Raw genomic sequence first — 15,098 nt, 5'->3', positions numbered from 1 at the left:
GCAACAATGTTAGCATTTTGAGGACAGGAGTTTATTTATCACTGTATTCCCAGTGCCTAGGACACTGTCTTGACCCTAGTAGTCCCAGAACAAATATGTATGAGTAAAAAAATGAATTAAACACTACCCAACATTTCCAGAAGGATTAAAACCAAGTCCTTACAAACTTTTCCATAAAATAAAATGGGGGGAACATTTCCCAACTCATTTTGTGAGATCATCCTGATGCTAAAGCGCAGACATCACAAGAAAACTACAGATGAATATCTCTTATGAATATCAGTGCAAGAATCCTCAACAAAATACTAGTGAACCACATCTAGAAACATATACAAAGGATGATATACCGTGATGAAATGGTATTTATCTTGGGAACACACAGTTGGTTTAAAATTGGAAATCAATTAATGTAATATCAATAGAATAAAAAACAAAATGCACATGATCATCTCAATAGAGAAAGAATTACTTTCTCATGTTAAAAACATTCAACAAACAAGGAATAAAAGGAACTTCCTCAACCTAATAAAAGTCATCTATAGAAAATACACATCATATTTAATGATGAAAGACTGGACGTGTTTTCCCTAGGAAAAAATGTCAAGGGTATCCATTCTCACCATTCCTATTTGACAGTGTACTGGAGGTTCTAGTCATGACAATTTGGCAAGAAAATGGAAAAAAGTCATTCAGACTGGAAAAGAAGAATTAAACTATCTCTATTCACAGACAATCTGCTCTTGTACATAGAAGACTTTAAGGAATCCACTAAAAAACAATTAGAAGTAACAAATGAGATCAGCAATGTATCAGAATATAAGATTAATATGTAAATATTAATTGTATTCTTGTATATTTGCAGTGAACAATCTGAAAATGAAATAAAATAAAAGCAATTATATTTACAAAAGAATAAAACACTTAGACATAAATTTAACAAAAAGTGCAAAGCTTATGTTCTGGAAACTGTAAGACATTGTTGAAATAAATGAAAGATGACCTCAGTAATTTGAAAGATAGTTCATTTTCATGGACTGGGATATTATTAAGGTGGCAAATTGATCTACAGATTCAATGCAATTCCTATCAGTGTTCCAACTGGTTTCTTGGTAGAAACAGACAAGCTGATTCTAAAACTTAATATGGAATTGCAAGGGACCCAAAATAGCCAAAATAGTTCTGCAAAGAACAAAGTAGGAGAATACACACTTTTTAATGTCAAGACTTATTACAAACTAATGGTAACCAAGGGCATGGCATAATTATAGGCATATAGATCAACGAAATAGAACTGAGAGTCCAGAAATAAACCCACGCATCTATGGTCAGTCGATTTTCAACAAGGGTGTCAAGACCATTTAATGAGGAAAGAATACTCTTCAACACATGGTGCTGGGAAAATTGGATATCCCCAGGCCAAAAAATGAAGATGGCCTCATGCCACATATAACATTAATTCACGATAGATCAACCTAAATGTAAGAGCTAATCCTATAAAACTTGTAGAAGAAAACAGAGGTAAATCTTCATAATCTTGGATTTGGCAATAGTTTCTTAGATAGATCAAAAACACAAGCAAACAAGGAAAAAATAGACACATTGAACTTCATCAAAATTATAAACTTTTGTTTATAATTTTGCTTTGCTATCAAGAAACTGAAAGGAAAATCTATAAAATGAGAAAAAAATTTTGCAAATCTTAAATCTAAATGTCTAAATCTATAAATACAATATCTAAATATGTAATATATAAATATATCTAGAATATGTAAATAAAAAACCTCTTATAACTCAAGATAAGAAAACAAATGTCCCAATTAAAAGATGGGCAAAGAATTTGTACAGACACTTCTCCAAAGAAAACATACAAATGTCCAATAGCACATGAAAAGATGCTTGACACCATTGGTTATCCTGGAGATACAAATCAAAATCACAATGAGATAGGCCTTCATACTAACAAGGGTAATATAACCAAAAAGTCAGGTAAAAACAAGTGTTGGTGAGGATGTGGAGAAATTGGAACTCTCATACACTGCTGGTAGGAATGTGAAATGATGCAGGCACTTTGGAGAACTTTAGGACAAGCCTTCAAAAAGTTAAACCTAATGATACCATATGACCATGTAATTCCAGTTCTAGGTATATACCCATGAGAAATGAAATATATATCTACATAAAAACACATACATGACTATTCATAGCATCATTACCCATAATAGCTGAAATAACCAAAAGTGAAAACAACCCAAATATCCATCAGTTGACAAATGAATAGATAAGATGTGGTATGTTCATTCAATGGAATATTATTTGGCCAAGAAAGCTTCATAACAATTAATGATGCCACAACATGAAACATTATGCAAAGTGAAAGATGTGAGTGACAAGAACCACAAATGATGATTCTATTTATATGAAATGTCTAGAATAGGTAAATCTATAAGAGACAAAAAGTAGATCGTGGTTGCTTGTAGGTCAGCGCAATGGGGGAAGAGGGAGTTTGGAGTGATAGCTAAAGGGTACAAGTTTCTTTCTGGAGTGATACAAAACAAAGTTGATTGTGGTGATGTTTGTACAACTCTATGAATATACTAAAAACTATTTCACTGTGCACTTAAATGGGTGAATTATATGGTAAATAAATTGTATCTCTATAAAGCTGTTATAAAAAAAGAGAATGGGTTAATAACTTGAAAGTTTTGAGATTTGAATAGAGCTTTTTATATAAAGAAATAAATATATAAAGTTCATACCCAAGTCCTAAAATTAATCAATAAAACCTTTGGAAATCAAAGAAGATTTCTCCTTCATTAAAAAAAATCGATCTTTGATATAGGATTAGATTTCCTGCCTAACACTCAGACTCTATAGAAATAAATTTTGAGGAGGAGCCTCTTATTCGCCAATGTTGTGGTAAATAAAACAACACGATGCATTTGAAGGCATTTGCAACAGGGCAGAGTAGACTTGGACAAAAGTGTGACAGCCCCTTAACTCCTAAGTTGAGCTCCCTGGTGGCCCAGGGGCTCAGCGCAGCATGGCATTCGCAGGAGCGCCCCTTGACATCCAACAGTATTTGAAAAGCAATTTCTGGGCACCTGGGTAGCTCAGTCGGTTAAGCCTCTAACTCTTGATTTCAGTTCAGGTTATGATCTCACGGGTTCATGAATTCGAGTCCTGCATCCGGCTCTGCGCTGACACTGTGGAGCCTGCTTGGGATTCTGTCTTCCTCTCTCTCTGCCTCTCCTTCACTCTCTCTCTCTCAAAAATAAATAAATAAACATTAAAAAAAAAAAAAGAGGGGCACCTGGGTGGCTCAGTTGGTTAAGCATCCAACTTTGGCTCAGGTCATGATCTTATGGCTCCTGAGTTGGAGCCCTGCATTGGTCTCTATGCTGTCAGCTCAGAGGCTGGAGCCTGTTTTGGATTCTGTGTCTCAGTCTCTCTCTGCCCCTCCCCCAGTCACGCTTTGTCTCTCTCTCAAAAATAAATAAACATTAAAAACAAATTTAGGGGTGTCTGGGTGGCTCAGTCGGTTAAGAGTTTAACTTTGCCTCAGGTCATGATCTCACAGTTCATGAACTTGAGCCCCATGTCAGGCTCTGTGCTGACAGCTCAGAGCCTGGAGCCTGCTTTGGATTCTGTATCTCCTTCTCTCTCTGCCCCTACCATCTCTCATGCTCTGTTCTCTGTCTCTCAAAAATAAACATTAAAAAAAAATAAACAGAAAAAAAGAAAAGCAAGTTCAATGTTATGAACAATTCCAAACCATTCTTAATATGAAGCAAGCTTACTGAAATCTCTCAGGGCAGGGGCGCCTAGGTGGCTCAGTTGGCTAAGCTTCCTACTTTGGCTCAGGTCATGATCTCACAATTCGTGGGTTCAAGGCCTACATCAGGCTCTGTGCTGACAACTCAGACCCTGGAATCTGCTTTGGATTCTGTCTCCCTCCCTCCCCCGCCCCCAACCCTGCTCACTTTCTCTCTGTGTTTCAAAAATAAATAAATGCTCAAAAAAATTTTTTTAAATCTCTTGGGGTGTCTGGGTGGCTTAGTTGGTTAAGTGTCCGACTTAGGCTCAGGTGATGATCTCATGGTTCATGGGTTCAAACCCTTTGTCAGGCTCTGTGCTGACAGCTCAGAGCCTGAAGTCTGCTTTGGAGTCTCTGTCTCCATCTCTTTCTCTGTCCACTCTGTCTCTCTCTCTCAAAAATAAATAAACATTAAAAAAGTTAAAAAAAATCTCTGTCACTTGCTTCTCAGCAACTCATGAACATGACAGCTACCCCAATAATCCTTTCCTCCATCATCTGTGTTCACCCTCATCTCCCCCCAAGCTCTTTCCAATCCTGTCCCAGTGGTTCTTTTTCCCCTCTCTCATCTCATCTCTGTGTGTCATCTATATTCATTGGTCAATGATTACCTGTCATGTCTAGTGTCAATCAATTCAGCCCATTTTGATGACTTTTAATCCCCTCTCACCCATTACCTGATCCCTATGCAAGAAAGGTCACAAAGATAGAATGCACTATAAGAGGTATTGGTCACCTTGCCCAAGACATCTAAAAATTAGAGACAATAGGTTAAGACTTGTGGAAAGAGGAAGTGGGCCCTGCCCTGTACTTTCTGGAACCTTCTTGTTGCCTGGGTGGCCAGGACATCAGCTGGAAGCAGGGGAAGGGGATTCAGTTCTCCTGTGCTCAGTGACTGTCAACCCAGTGTGAAGGCGAAAGTTTTTCAATTTTAAAAGACAAGACTCCTAACATTCACATTCCTCATCTGAGGTGGACTGACCCCAAGCCTTTGAAGTCAAAGAAATTATAAGGCTTCTTAAGGATCTAAAAGAATCTACAATGATGCAATTCTTTCAAACAGAGGTCCTGAGGGGGATGTTTCAAATGCCAAACTGAAGACAGGATGAAAGGGGTTAGAAAATCACCAATTCCGGGAGCATTCAGACTGCTTCTCAAGCTATTTGCTAGCCAATAGCACTGAGTGATTGTCCTCTGTATACCCAGTGCCATTAGCCTGTACATTTCGAGTTCTGTAAAGAGAACCCTCCCTCACCCCTGGGCCAAAGGAAGTGTATTTTTCTCTGCAAACAAACTCCTTCTGGGAGTTCCGTGGCATTCTGCATTCTTTGCACCAGAGTTAGAGGTCTGTGCTCTAATTTCACACAAAAAGAGGAGGCAGACTGTTCTCCTGGACTCCCCTGTGTGTTCTCCTGCAACAGTAAGAATATTTCACTCAGCCGGAACAGCCTAGACTGGCTTTAGAAGGTTCACTTGATTGAAGATGAGTTTCTGATCTGCTGTCTCTCTACTTAGGTTGAAATCCTTCCACTGAGGAGAGACAACAGGAATCTCACATAGATCTATGGGTATCACTGTTTGCAATGTGGATTCTCTGAGGGAAGATGCCAGGTAAGGTGCCATCAGTTAATGAGCCAAAAGGCCGTTGGTGTTTATACACATTAGAGAGTAACACTTTAGAAGGGCAAGGAACCAACTACTTTCATTTGAACCCTATCTTCCTGTTTTTTTCTACCAGCCCACCTTTTGGTTGTTGTTTAATTTATTGGCAGCACTGAGATACAGGTTAAGAGAGAGGATAAGAACAGTAAATCTCACTTGGTCAAGCTCAGGCAAAACAGTGCTGGGGGAGTGTGATTTAATACAAGTGTCAGAGTTTTTCAGAAAGTATCCACGACTCCTAGACTAAGTGTATGGCTGATGCGGGGCAGGGACAAGCAGCCAGACTGAGAAGTCTGACTTCAGTTTGGAGCTCGAGTTCATACGTTTAATGAATGAATGACATTGAGTCTTCCAACTGAAAAGGTAGATGCTGTAGAAAATAAATAGCCAGGCAATTCTTTTTCGATGGCTACAGGCAATTTCTTTACAAAATATGAAGATGCTAAAAGAAAAGGGTTCTTAAATTTTAAAAATAAAAAGCTTGCTGGGGCACCTGGGTGGCTCAGTTGGTTGAGCATCGTACCCCGGTTCAGGTCATGATCTTGTGGGTCGTGAGTTCGAGCCCCACATCGGGATCTGTGCTGACAGCTCAGAGCCTGGAACCTGCTTCAGATTCTGTCTCTCTCTCTCTCTGCCCCTCCCCCACTCACGCTCTGTTTCTCTGCCTCTCTCTCTTCTCTCTCAAAAATAAATAGACATTAAAAAAATAAGTTAAAAGCTTGTTGACTTCTGACAACTGAACACGATGTGCTATTGAATTAGGGTGTCTGGGAGGGGTTGCAAGCATCAGTGGAAGGCCAGCAACACTGGATGACGGGCTGTGTGTGACGTTGCCCAGGGCAGGAGTGGCCTTCCCATTAGTGCACGTGTTGGGAGATGGGGGAAGGGAGGAGGAGGTAATGAAATGATTGTTGGCCTTCCAAATGTGTGGCTGTGTACTGTGGTTCAAATGTGTGTGGAGCTGTTGGTGAGGGAGGATGAGGGCAAAATATAGGTTGGCACCCCACTTGCCAGGTGGAATATGTGATATTCCTCAGACACTCCTGGCTACCCAGGAACAAAGGAAAGGGGTTTAAGTGCTTGCCATGGTGATGTGGGAAACTAAGGCAAATGAAAAATTAAATTCCCTTCCTGTCTGCAGCCCACTGACAAGTCCTTGAAACCTCCCTCTAGGAGCTCAGCTGCCTCTATGATGACACTCTGTTGGGGGCAAAAGAGAACCATGGCTCAACATTGTCCCAACCTTGAGGACGCTGTAAGTCCAGTTTCTTTTTCTCAGCTGCCTCAGGATTTATGCTGGCAATCATGCTTCAAGCTTATGGTCCCCTGATATGCATCTGAGGGGTCTCATGACTGAGGTTTTATTAAACGGCGATAAATGGTGTTTCCCTAGCAACAGCTAGCCGCTCAAGGTCCTGGAAAGCTTGCTTCCCAAATTCCTTAGAGACTTACTCTATCCCTGACCCTCTCCCAACCTGAGGGTATATAATGAGTTATCTGTCAGGACCCCAGTGCAGGTCTTTTTGCCTGTGGGTCCTGTCCCCATGCTTTAATAAAATCACCTTTTTGCACCAAAGATGTTTTCAAGAATTCTTTCTTGGATCCCACGAACCCTCCATCACCCCCAAACTCTATCACTGCCACGGGGGAAGCTGATCCCTCTGAGACAGACCTCATTGTAGTCTTTTTTTTTTAAATGTTTATTTATTTTTGAGAGAGAGAGTGAGACAGAGCGTGAGCGGGGGAGAGCCAGAGAGAGGGAGACACAGAATCGGAAGCAGGCTCCAGTCTCCAAGCTGTCAGCACAGAGCCTGACATGGGACTTGAACCACAAACTGTGAGATCATGACCTGAGCTGAAGTTGGGTGCTCAACCAACTGAGTCACCCAGGTGCCACAATTTTTTTAAATGTTCATTTATTTATTTTTTGAGAGGAGAGAGAGAGAGAGAGAGAGAGAGAGAGTACGAGCAGGGGAGAGGCAGAGAAAGAGGGAGAGAGAGAGAATCTGGAGCAGGCTCCAGGCTCTGAGCTGTTAGCACAGAGCCCAATGCTGGGCTTGAACTCACAGACTGCAAGATTATGACCTGAGCTGAAGTCAGACACTTAGCCGACTGAGTCACTTGGGCGTCAGTCTTCCTTAACATTCTAAAGCAATTTTCAATAAAGTGTACTGTTTCTACAGACGCAATTTTAATTTTCCATTCTATGCCTAGTTCGTGGCTAAGCCTGGTTAATAGCCACTTATTATTGTTAAGAATGAAAGAAATAGTCGACTCTGTCTACTACTTTATTTATAGGCCGCCCCGAATTTTATTATTTGCAGTTTTATTATGGCTATTGCCTGGATTCACTGTAGCGATTGATTATTAATGAGTTCTTAAACATTTATTTGGGATATTACAATGAATAAGCACAGCCTGTGTCCTCAGGAGCTCATAGTCTAGCAGGGGAGGCACGTAAAGAGACAACCAAGCATAAAGCACCACAGTAAAACTGTGCTGGGATGTGGATGGAGGTCTGTTAAAGGGAAAAAGCACAAAGGAGGTGCTTCCCAGTGACCCTTTTTTCTAGACTTAAAAGACTGGTGTCCTCTGTAGGACACAGCCATGTGGGAATGCCTGGGCCACCAGGGAAGAACATTCCCACATCGTGGTATGGAATGTTAGCTTCCATAGCTATACTAGCTTGTGAGGAATACTAGCTTCCTCACAAAGGGCTACCTCAAGGACTCAGGTTTCAGGCCCTGGAGGATCACCAACGTCGCCAAATATTTAGATGCCTGTCTCTTAGGTATAGGAGTCACATCATCACAAGAAGAAGGGGGGTGGGTACAGCCCTGCAAGATAGTTTGAGAGAACATGTCCACATAACTTTTATTACAGCATATTGTGATAATTGTTCTATTTTATTATTACTTGTTGTGGCCAATCTCTTACTGTGCCTCATTTATAAATTCACCTTTATCGTGGTTCTGTACATAAGGGAAAGGAACATAGAACCTGTCGTGTTCTGGCTGTCTGCTGGATCAGGCCTCCACTGTGGGGTCTTGGAATGTAACCCTCCTGTGAACTGCTTCTCAGGAGGACTTGTTGGCTTTTGGACTTGTTGGGCTTGTAGAATTCTGTGCCCTCACCCGGTACATGCCGCTGACCCAACCCCTCACCCCCCAATGCTGACAAACCAAACGCTGCCCCCTATTTCAGATTCCCTTGTAAGAGCTGTGACTGAGTCACAATAATGGAAATCCTAGTTAGTAATCAAGTCAAAATTAATAAGTTGGGAAGATAGAGTGACTAGGGGTTCACAGACTAGGGGGTGGGGTACATACAAGAGCCATGTCCTCATTCTCTGCCTTGGAAAATCAGGTTAATGCCTAAGACTCACCAGGCTATTTAGGGACATGAAGACAAATGCAGCAGATTCAAAGAGTTGAAGGTGGCTTCTTCCAGGGAGGAGGAAATGGGAGGTAAAGAGCTGCCTGGGGAAGGCCATTTTTTGGTAAGAAGACTTGTAGAATTATTTGTTGTTGTTATTGTTTTATATCTGTGATTAAATATAAGTTGAGATTGGGGGTAGCCATGGAAGCACGGAGACGGGTTAGGAATAAGTTTGGAATATCTCTGTTAGTCTTGTCATTCACCCACATACCCATTATACGGATGGTGAAAATGAGCTCTGAAGGCTTAGAGTGGTTAGTAAGTAGCCTGAGGTCACAGAGGCAGCAGAAGGAGGAGGCAGAAAGCAGTCCGGTCTAAAAAGCCCAGCTCTAAAAAAACACATGAGCATATGGGAAGGGGGAAAAAGAGAGAGAAACAAACTACAAGTGACTCTTAGGGACAGAGAACAAATAGGGTTGCTGGAGGGAGGTGAGTGGGGGATGGGCTAGATGGGGGATGGGTACTAAGGAGGGCACTTGTTGGGATGAGCACTGGGTGTTGTACATAAGTGATAAATCCCCGAATTCTACTCCTGAAACCAATATTGCACTGTATGTTAACTAACTGGAATTTAGATTAAAATCTGACAATAAATAGCTAAATAAAAGTCCAGTTCTAAACCCCATCACCATCTTCTGCCGCCTCTAGAAGAACAAGTGAGGGGAAAGAGGGAGGACAGTGGGAACAGACATCAGGGGCTGAGACGTCCTCTGGGGATGTGGCTGCAGGTGTTGTCCAGGGGACCCTGTCCCTGGCGCGAGTTAAAGGACTCTGCTCGCAGGCTGTTGGCAGAGGGCAGAAGAGGGCAGAAGACAGAAGACTTGTGAAGTTGCTAAGAGAAGGCGGGGCTGGGTCTCCTGCTTCAAATGCTGCCTTCTCAGAGTGAGCGGGGAAGCCCAAAGCCTCGCTCATGTCAGACGGCTGATCCCTGGGCTCCGTTTTAACGTTTCAGCCCAGGAAGGCCTGTGCATTTACAACACTCTCCCTAGTCACCTTCTCCCTGGTAGCTTCAGAACCTTCCCGAACAGGGTCTCTGTAGGAATATATTTGAACATGATCTAGTCCCCAAAGTACTTTGGCTTAGGCTCGGCAGCTTTTGTTTTATTTATTTATTTATTTATGGCACAAGGGAAGTTTCATCCCTTTTCCCCCAAAACCCCTTTTCTTACCCCTATCATGTCATGTATCACACCAGATATTTTGTTATATATTGTTACTTTTTTTTAGTGTTTATTTATTTTTTGAGAGAGGGAGAGAGAGTGCGTGCACACACGAGCCGGGGACGGGCAGAGAGAGGGAGACACAGAGTCCGGACTCTGAGCTGTCAGTACAGAGCCCAAAGTGGGGCTCAAACTCATGAACTGTGAGATCATGACCTGAGCCGAAGTCAGATGCTTAACCGACCGAGCCACCCAGGTGCCCCTACGTTATTGTTATCTTTATCACAATGTAATCTTTTCTCCTGGCAGAAAATTGGAAAAAAATTTAAAAATTACAACTAAGAAAATAAAAGCGCCCTGCCATTGCCCCACGTAGATGACCACTAACTGTGACCCTGTGGATCCCTCTCCACATGCTGGGACTTCTTGAGTGTAACCAGGACTTTCATCCACAATGCTCCTGTCCCGGGCAGGACACCTGGCACAGCCAACACTCAATAAACGTTGGCCCAGGCTTTAGCTAGGCGTCTGGTATCTAAGTGAAAAATATATCTAGAGATGTAAAAAGTAGCTGGCCCACTTAGGCGGAGACGTGAGGAACGTTGGAAAAGTCTGCAGGGCACCTTTAAATCTCCAGGCATGCTCTCAAGATCCTGTCAAGACCCTCTGAGAGATCTTGCTCCTTTTCCAGACCTGTTCCTCGGACAGAGTGACATTCCATCTCAGCTGCACCAGAGCAGAGTTGTTCTTCATGCTTCCCTCTCTTCCAGAGTGTTCTTCCCCCAGCCGTGCACTAATCCGTTCTAGTTCTAGCTCCAGTCTGAACTGCCGCCCAGGTGTCCCTGACCACTGGCTTTCCTGCTTCCCCTTCTCCTCCACATTCTATAGCCCCTGAGCCTGCAGCGGGTGCTTCCCTGTGGCTGGCTTGAACCCTGTACCATAACTGCATCTGGATTGCCCTCCTTCTCCTCACAGAGGACCAGACAGGAGGTAGATGTGCAACAAAGATAGACTTGTATTTTAGGGTGATTCCTCAAGACTGTGGCAGACAGCCCATCCCGGGTTTGGGGATGCTTTCTGGGTGATGCTGGAGGTGGGCTATACGATATGCCCTTTCAAGGAAATGGAGGTCCAGCTCCTGGCCTTTGGGGTGATTTTTTTTTAACGGAGCTTAAAAGAGATACGAAATCCAGCGCTGGGTGTTTGGAACCGGTGAGTTAGCGATCGCTTGCGCCCTGAAATCTGCAGGCCCGTGGCAGGACTGAAGAGGCAAGTCTGCAGTAAGCCTGCGTCTCCCCGATGTAAAGGAGGTGCGAGAAGAGTGCCGTCATGCGACCCATCTGAGGAACCCAGAGCTCAGAAAGCAGCTCCAAGGGGAGCAGGTATTTCACCAGTCATCTGTGGGCAGCGGAGGTGAGTGGAGCAGGAAAACCCGCCCTGCCATTCGCTGTGTATCGATGCAAACCCACATCCGACCACCAGGGAGAAAGAGCACAGCACTTTTTTGTTCCTCTGTTGTTTAGCAGTTTTGCAATTACCCCCGCAAATAGGTATGTAAATTCAGCAGCAACACGGCGAAGCCACATTAAGGCCGAGCTTCCCCAGACGGCTTTCAGTCAGGCTTTCTGGAACAGGGCCTGTCAGCGACACCCTGGTCCAAGCCCGCTGGCACGGTCCGTGATGGGGTGAGTTAGCAGGTGCCTCGCGCACAAGTGCAGCTGGGAGAAGCCGCAGTGACATCCTGCGGGCCAGCAGGGGGGTGGCTCCTGAGGGTGGGGGTGCGGCACCTGCTGGGTCTCCACGAGGGGGGCACCGGGCAGGGCGCTGGAGGCCTGTGAGGTTAGGAAAGCGGTTCCTTGTACCAAACTGGCACCAAGGGAAATTACCAGAGTAAATGTGGTAAATTCCATCGGTCCCACTAGGGGAACACAGATCCTGTCTTCCTTCAGGTTCCTTTTTTGTGCATTTAAATTAGATAACAAATTAACTATTCCTGTGTAGCGAGCGAGTCAGCAGATGACTTATTCATAAGATGCCATATCCCTGTCTTTGGAAGAAGCTTCCTGAGGCTGGCTGATTCAGAAGACTCAGGCTGCCCTTCCAGCCTGACGGATGGTGCTGGGGCAGAGACTCACTTCTGACATTTTCTCGGAGGCTGTGGTGTGTGTGTTGTTTGAAGCCTCTGAATGCCTGCCTCTCTCAATACATATTTCTTTTTCTCCCCCCTGCTTTATTGAAGTATAATTGACAAATAAAAATTGTGTGTATTTCAGGTGCCCAACGTGACGATTTGCTATGCATATACGGTGTGAAATGATTACCGCAGTCAAGTTAATTAACACATCTATCACCTCACATAGTTATTACTTCCTTTTTTTGTGGTGAGCACGCTTAACATTTACATTTAGCCAATTTCAAGTACATGTTATGGTATTATTACCTACGTCCCTATGCTGCACGTTAGATCCCCAGGACTTATTTATAATTTGTATTTCTTGTGTTCCAATTGCAAGGCAATGTCCTGGTGGTGGTGGTATGGTGTGTGTGTGTTGGGGTGGGGCTGGGGGAAAGCCCGAGATGTATAAAATACCTCTGCACTTGAGAGCTGCCATTAGCAGGGGAGACCGGACATGCCTACCCAGCTCTGTGCCAAGCAGAATCCATTTTATATGGTTAGAGGTAAAGTGCCGTGGGGGGGTCAGGAGGAGGAGGATCCTGGGGCCTGAGGGACTGGGAAAGGCTTGGCATCTGAGGCCAGTTTTGAAGGATGAGGCGGATTTGCACATTTGGGGGACTTAGGTGAGCAAATGCAAGCCAAGAAAAGCTCCAAGGTATGAAACCTGGAACAATCAGTAGGTACATGAACATCAGTAGGTAATTTCAAGTACATGTTATGGTATTATTACCTATTGTAATAGGTAATAATTGTAATAATTGTAATCATACCTATGGTATTATTAACTCTCTCTATAGAGAGCCAATGAGGACATATGGAGTGGTGGGTTAAGAGCGTGGATTCCAGAATCTGCTGGCTGGTTTCACGTCTGCCTCTACCTTTCTAGCTCTGTAACTTTCAATGTTTTTTATTTATTTTTGGGACAAAGAGAGACAGAGCATGAACGGGTGAGGGGCAGAGAGAGAGGGAGACACAGAATCGGAAACAGGCTCCAGGCTCTGAGCCATCAGCCCAGAGCCTGACGCGGGGCTCGAACTCACGGACCGCGAGATCGTGACCTGGCTGAAGTCGGACGCTTAACCGACTACGCCACCCAGGCGCCCCACTAGCTCTGTAACTTTAAGCAAATTACTTAACCTCTCTCCGCCGAAGTACCCCCATTTATAAGGAAACTCTCGGTGCTGCCCACAGCATCTTGTGGGTCTTGCCATTTGTGACCAGCGAGGGCACCACCTTGGCCTTGACAGATGGTGGGTACTCTAGCACCCAGATGATGGCCCTTCTTTCCTCGTCAAGTCTCAGAGTGTGTGTGGCAGTGTTGGAGAGCCTCTTCTCTCCCCAGCTCTGCCTCTCATCTGTCCTCTTCATTCCACTCTGTCCACATCAGGGTCCCAGCTCCCTCTGTGAACAACATTTCTGGCTTCAGATGCTCTAGGTATGAGTGGCCTCACGGCTTTCACATTCTGTAAGTTTTAGCGTCTGTAAAACAAGCCAAGTTTTCTCTTGCTCATGTTGGTCAGCTCCTCAGAGACATTAACAAATGCAGTCTGTAGCTATTTATACTAAGTCAGACCTTCTTTCCACTCAGTGGAAGAAGGGGAGGAGGGGCAGGGGTGAAAGGGACCAGAACCGCCTTCTTCCACAGGCAAAATGGAAACAGTGAAAATACTTGCCTCATAGGCAATTCCCCAAATTCAAATGGCAGTAATGGAAGCAAAGCCTCAGCACAGTGCAGGGCACAGAACAATCTTTCAAGAGCCATTAGTAGTAGGAGTACTGTAGCTGTCTCCTGGGGGCTGGAGGACCTCGGATGGTTGAGATGCTTCTGTGATAGACTCTTCTAGAATCTCTCTCATAACTGTGCTAGGCCTTTTGTTATCTGCTTTAGTTAAGCTATTTCTAACAATACTGATGGTAAATATTGCATTCGTCAAGATTTTGTTTTTTTTTGTTTTGCAAACAACCACTTTCTAGGCAATCGTAGCAAAAAGAGGAAGGAGCATGGAATGCCCTGTCCCCCATGGAATCCAAACTGTTGGACCACGAAGATTTGGAAGAGGTCAGAGCCTGGGCATCCCCAGGGGTCTGAGAGGCAGCTCTTTGTGAATCTTCTCCCCACAGACCCATCTCTGGGCTTCAGTTTCCTCATCTGTTAAATGGAGATGACAACAGTCCTTGTATGTAGATTGGTTCTGAAGATGTAAACAATAATAGCATTTAGAATGGTGTCTGGCACCCAGTAAACCCTACCTGTGTTCGATTTATTGTTCTTGTTTAGTACTGTTGCTGTACTAAGACACCTGCTGTTGAGCCAGGTGTCACCTTGGGATGAGTTGTTTGAGGCAGAGGTGGAAAGGTGACTTGGTACAGGCATGGCTCTGGGGGACCCACAGTGCTGTGTTTGCAGAGAAGGCAGCTACCCCAGGACGTGTTTACTGAGTCACTATTCCCATTGTAGAGATGAGGCAACTAAAATTCAGACACATCAGGTTACATGCTCAAGGGCACATTTTCATCAGTGAGATGCAGAGTTTAGATTAAATGCAAATTTCTAGGGGCACATGGGTGACTCATTTGGTTAAGCATCAGATTCTTGATTTTGGCTTAGGTCATGATCTCACAGTCATGAGACCGAGCCCCAAGTTGGGCTCTTCGCTTGGCATGGAGCCTGCTTTAGATTCTCTCTCCCTCTCCCTCTGTCCCTCCCCTGCTTGCTCTCTCTCTCTAAAAATAAAATGAAATAAAATAAAATAAAATAAAATAAAATAATGTAAATTTCTATGCCTTTTAAAGCCTACCATCTCTCCAAGTACCATCTACTCTGTTGCCACACCCCACCCCCACCCCG

The 15,098-nt window shown here is 43.9% G+C and overlaps 1 long non-coding RNA gene across 1 annotated transcript in view; it reads left to right on the top strand.

Annotated features, from left to right (window-relative positions):
• Positions 1 to 5,026: 5,026 nt before the first annotated feature.
• Positions 5,027 to 15,098, top strand: part of LOC128778904 (uncharacterized) — a 54,923-nt gene continuing 44,851 nt past the window's right edge. The window contains exons 1-2 of the long non-coding RNA XR_008424768.1: positions 5,027 to 5,234; positions 5,330 to 5,425. This is a non-coding gene — a long non-coding RNA (uncharacterized LOC128778904). The remainder of the gene's footprint in view (positions 5,235 to 5,329; positions 5,426 to 15,098) is intronic.

Source organism: Panthera pardus, unplaced genomic scaffold, assembly GCF_024362965.1.
Source record: "Panthera pardus isolate Hobbes unplaced genomic scaffold, ASM2436296v1 HiC_scaffold_21, whole genome shotgun sequence".
NCBI lineage: Eukaryota > Metazoa > Chordata > Mammalia > Carnivora > Felidae > Panthera > Panthera pardus.
Note: the sequence above shows the minus strand (reverse complement) of the source record. Positions and strands in the feature narration are given on the sequence as shown.